Below are 6,093 nucleotides of genomic sequence, written 5' to 3'. Positions count from 1 at the left end.
TCACCTGGGAGCTTGTTAAAAATGCAGAATCTCAGGCCTCAGATTTTAAATTTCTAAAGTGCTCTCAGGTGATGCTGGTGGCTCATGGACTACATTTTGTGTATCAATAATTTAGACCAACACTCTGACCTAAGACAGGGTGGTGTGTGTGTGTGTGTGTGTGTGTGTGTGTGTATGTGTATGTTTTGTTATACCTTTAAACAATGTTGTCTAATTAGTTTAGCACCGCTAATGTTACTTTATGCCTACCTCATCCTAAAGTAGGACCGTTTAATCTTAATCATTAGCCAGACTTATTCTTAGTCCTCTGTAACAAGTAAAACATGTTTCTGGTATATGGCATAGCATAGTGATTAAGATCATAGACTCTAGAGCCAGTCTGCTCCAGGTGAAATCCCAGCTTCAACATTTACTACCTTTGTAACCTTGGGCAAGTTATTTAACTTATCTGAGGCTCACTTCCCTCATCTATAAAATAGAGGAAATAATACCTGGCTATGGAATAAAAAAGTTAATGTTGTAAATGCTTAAAACAGTGTTTGGCACATGATAGATACGATTATATAAGTATAAAATGAATTAAACAGAATATACATTTGAAAGAAGCATTTTAAAACTTCCTTTTTAAAAACACCGTGAGCTTTCCCCATATGACATTGTATCTTGTTCACTTTGGTATGATGAAAGGAATGAGAAAAGAGGAATCAGGAGAGTTCATTCTAGCTAGACTCAGTCGTGCACTAACTGGCTATATGACCTTGGGTAAGTTACTCTTGCTCTCTGGGCTTCAGTTTCCTCATATGTAAAACGAGGTTGTTAGATTATATAATTAGTAAGGACTCTTCCATTTCTAACAGTTTGGGAACCAGTTCTTTAGTACTGTACCATGAGACTTTCCCCTTTCTACCTGCATTTACAGACAGCACATGTCTCCAGATTTGTTTCTACTGGATATTATTTCAAACCTAATGGACTAGATCAGGAAGGAAGAACTTATGTTAATTATTTCTATATGTCAAGGGAGGCATATTTACCCAATTAGTACTATTAATGAAGCTCCTTCCATCCTTAGTCTGCTTCACTTTCTGCCTCTTTCCAATTCACCAGTTTTTGCCTGGCATCTGATCTCGATGATCACTGTTTTACTACCCAAACACAGGTCTCCCATATTGATCAACAGGGCTTTGATTTTCTTGAAATTTGATACATTAATTCCTGTTACATTATCAGTAGTTTTTATGACCCTTCAAAACTGCCATAACAGGAATTGAGTTTGACAGAATAGTTAAGACAGAAATTAAGATGGAAAATTCCTTCTCAGAATATGTGAATAGTCCCTACATCTAACCCATTCTTAGATGATGGATATGATTGAAAGATTTCCAGGAAGAGATTTATTTTCCAAATAAATGGGGGCTGGGGCATAGACTGTGTGAGATGGAAGAAAAGAAAAGACAATGATGATCGGAAGGCCTTTCCAGGCACAGGACAGGGAGTCCAGAGAATGAAAAGAGTACATTCAGGCTCTAGTTGTAGGAAACATCAGAGACACAGATAGGAGGAGAACATCAAAGACTAAAATGTAAAACCATGATCCCATGGCTTTTTGAAATTATAAAGAGAGACTTGTATTATTTGTATACAGTTTCTTGTACCAGTTCCCTTTCCATGCATTTCTTTTTTGCTGGCATCAGCATGAGCAGGAATGATGAGACTAAAAATTTAATAATCCTTCATTTTTTAAAAACATCTGAATTATTAACCTGTACTCCCATGGGAAACAACTTTATTAACTGCAGTACGGTGCTTATGTATAGTTCCTTTAGTCCTTAGTCTTACAGTCTCCAATCATTCCCTTAGTCACTTAGGTAAAAATTTCCCCCATTTCATTCTTTGCTTTACTGTCACTAGAGTCTAAAATGTGGAAGAGAAATTTTCCCTGTAATATTTCTAGTTAAATCCTAATTCCAGGACTAGAGTTTAGAATTTCTAGAGAAATAAGCCTGAACAAAGTTAGACTGCCATGGTTCAAATCCTGTTTGTGCCACTTTTTGGCTGTGTGGCCTCTGATGAAGAGTTCACTTCTCAGAGCTTTGGTTTCTTCATTCCTGAAATGGGATGATTATATGTCAAAAGTGTTGTTACAGGGATTAAATAGTTAATGATTATGGACTACCTCATGAGCAGTAAAGCACAATACCAATTATTAATCATTTTAATTAGTAATTTGTTAGAACAAAAGGAAGTTCTATTTTCCTCTCTGACAATCATTCTACTATGATTTTTAAACTCCACCACAGCGTGCTAGAAGCCATTTGTTCTGAGCCAGTTCACCACAATTGCCCCGTAAATCTCTTAACCTTATATCCCTAAGGAGAGGTAAGTTTTATAATATCATAATTTGCTTTTCATTGCTTTACCACTATTTACTTCTGTTTAAAAGAAACCCAGTTTTACCTTACAAAGGATGGTTGTAGGCTGTAGATGTGATCACATCTCTGGCCATGCTGTTACCGTTACTGAGAGTCGGGCACACTGAGAGTGATAGATCTAGTGCATGTCTGTGAATTATTTTGGTTCTTTTCTCTTTTGTAGATTGCACTGCATCATATTGCCACTGTGGAGAAGTCGTCCATCACTAGCCTGGGTTGTCCCCTGATCCTCCGCTGTAAGAACTTCCGGGTGGCCCACTTTGTTTTAGAATCTGACGTTGTGTGCCATGAGGTTTACATTCCACTGTTAAAGCTTTCTCAGCCAGGTCGTTATGATAGTATTTTTTATCTAAAACCATTGTAATTTTTCTCCCAGAATGGCATAATGGAAAGATCATTGGTTATGGAGTTAAATAGAGCAGAGTTTGAATCTGGGTTTTGCCTATTACAGTTCCATGGTATTTGGACAATATACATAACCTTTGAACTCAGCTTCCTCACCTGTAAAAATAATGATAGTATAAGGTCCCTGTGGTGGTTGTTTTGAGGTTTAAATGTATGTGTGCATTTTTACTCTGTACTTGGTATATAGTAGATGTTTAACAGCTGTTATTTCCTTCACTTTCCCTCTTTCCTCTTAAGTATCAACTTGTAAATTTTTCAACACTTCAGGAAGTAAGACTGCTTTGGAGCAAAATTTGTTTACTGTTGTCTTGCAAGCTTTATGTTTGGCCTATTGTTCCTACCCCTACTTTTAGTTCCAACTAGCAAACTAGGGAAGTTTATCAGAGTCCTTAATGCAGTTATCCCTGCTTCCTCCAGCCTCACCCTCTCGTCTTCCAGCCCCAACTCCAGATTGCTAACCCATCAGCTTCCTCTGATTTTAGTCTGTGGACTAATGTCCTAGTCTGTGGATTAAAATTACATTTCCCTCCCCATTTTCTTCTACCCTTTTCCTAGAACAATTTCTCAGAATTTGCTGGTGCTCTATTGACAGAGGCTATCTGTTAGCTGGCCCAAAACTTTGTAAAAGGCTCTGGAAGACTCCATCCATCTCTGGAAAAGTTACTGCCACATAAGTTGGTCAAATGACTTATTGATTACATGTTGAACTTTGTGAAGGGAGGAAGTGGGGTTGACAGGAAGAAGAGAAGAAATGGCCATTTATCAGCCAGAATCAGGTATTGACCTGAAGAGTAGAATGCAAGAACACTGTTAATGTTTTGCAGTATGTTACAACAAACAGTGCAATTGGAACATTGAAGTTCTGTTAAAAACTTATGGTAAGGACCACTTTCTTAGCATGTGAAACCTGGAAGCTTGAGTTCAGTCCATTATCCAACAATTCACAGGAAACCAGGGAGAATGTTCCTGCTTTGTATTGGTATCATATAAATTTAAATATTTTTAAAAGAAGACTCTGAAGCAATATTTCAATTCTTATGCCTTGTATACAAATAAAAGCAACCTTGTACACAAACTATTGTCCTTTTCAGGGGCTGTTGACAAACATTCCCTTAGAGAGAAGAAAATCTAGGCTTTTTTGCACTATTTGGTATTAAGTTTCACTCATTATTACTTTGTTTTCATGCCTATCTTTCTTCTCTAGAATTACATGAAGATCTGTATGCTTTTTCTTACAATCCAAAATCCTCAAAAGAGATGAGGGAAAATGGATTGAAGCTGATTGACCCAATATCAGACTTTGGACGTTTGGGACTTCCCAACAGGTACTGGACCATAACAGACGCCAACAGAAACTATGAGGTAATTTTTTCATTGTTGCTTTCTTTTAGTTCATTTAATTAAAACAGAAGAATACCAGCAAACAATTTTTTTAAAAAAGGGAAAAAACAACTCATGATCTCTACTTTTCATTCAACATTCAGCAATTCAACAAGCTTTTATTAAATAACTAGTGCACTCAAAACACCGAGTCAGAGTTCTCATAGTCTAAAGCATAGGGAGCATAGATGAAGAATATGGAATTCAGACTGGGAAGCCAGAAACAGCCTTATTCATTGGGTAATAGCCTGGAGAAGGAATTCTATCCTAACTTACGCAGGGAGAGAAGGAAAGAGGTCAGTAAGTGAACTCAGATCATGAAAGGCTTCATGGCTAGACTGAAGAATTTGAACATTATCCTGAAGAAAGCAACCACAAGAGTATTTATTTTAAGCTGGAAAGGGCTGTAAGTATATTTTTATTTTAGAAAGATGACATTGGTTTTGGTATGGAGAATTGGTTTGCTGGAGCTAAGCATGCAGGAGAATGATATGAGAAGTGATGAGAACCTGAACTAAGGCAATGACTGTGGATGGAGAGGAGGAGATGATTTTAAGAGATATTTAGGTGGTAGAATTAAAAGAACCTGGTGACACATTAATGTGGTTGGGAGAAAGAGGGAGAAGTTTAGTATGCATCCCAGGTTTCCTGGATTCTGGCTTAGGTGACCCAAGTGGTTATGGATATGTTAGCAAGGTAAGGAGCACAAGAAGAAGGACAGACAGTGTCTTCAGTTTTAGATTGAATACAAGGTGATTAAAGACATATCAGGTATTTGATATCAAGCATTTGTGTCTAGGTCTCAAGAAAGAGCTCTGAGCCAAATATAGAAGTTTGGGAATGTGTTGGGGGGTCCCCAAGACCATCCCTCAAGCGCATTGATTCAGTAGGAGGACTCTCAGGACCTGGCATATAGTCATACCTGTGAGTGTGATTTATTACAGTGAAAGGATAGAAAGCAAAATCAGCAAAGGGAAAAGGGGTGAAGTCTGGAGAAAACCAGGCACAAGCTTCAGAGTCCTCTCCCAGTGGAGTCACATAGGACATGCTATAACTCCTCTAGAAACAACTTGTGACAACATGTGAAAAGTGTTGTTTATTAGAGAAGCTCATTGGAGAATCAGTGCCAGGATTTTTATTGGGGGCTGGTCACATAAGCACTCTGCTTGGTGTATACCAAAGTTCTAGATGCTCACAAGGAAAGCAAGTATTTAGCATAAGCCACATTGTTTGTACAGTTTAGGCACAGTGAGTCACTTTTATCAGTTATGGAATGGAGGGAACCTTTCCAAAATTCAAGCTCACAGGCATCAGCCAAGGGGCAACCTTTCAAGTTGGCCTTTCCAAGGACAGCAGTCAGGCCTGCTATGATAACTTTTCTGCATAGGGAGTTTAAGTGGTATTTCTGAATTGTTGAATCTTCATTTCCAGCTTTTTACTATCATAAAAAGACAGTAAATTTAATGACTTTCTGGCATTTCAGTTTTGTTTTCTTTTAATATCTTTATTGGAGTATAATTGCTTTACAATGGTGTGTTAGTTTCTGCTTTATAACAAAGTGAATCAGCTATACTTATACATATATCCCCATATCTCCTCCCTCTTGCATCTCCCTTCCATTCTCCCTATACCACCCCTCTAGGTGGTCACAAAGCACAAGCTGATCTCCCTGTGCTATGCGGCTGCTTCCCACATAGCACATGTATGCTATGTGTAATCAGTGTAATCAAATGTAATCAGTTTTACATTTGGGAGTATATGTAAGTCAATGCCACTCTCTCATTTCAACCCAGCTTAACCTTCACCCTCCTGGTGGCCTCAAGTCCATTCTCTACGTCTGTGTCTTTATTCCTCTCCTGCCTCTAGGTTCTTCAGA

The sequence above is a fragment of the Orcinus orca genome, chromosome X (genome assembly GCF_937001465.1).
Source record: "Orcinus orca chromosome X, mOrcOrc1.1, whole genome shotgun sequence".
NCBI classification, from domain to species: Eukaryota; Metazoa; Chordata; class Mammalia; order Artiodactyla; family Delphinidae; genus Orcinus; species Orcinus orca.
Note: the sequence above shows the minus strand (reverse complement) of the source record.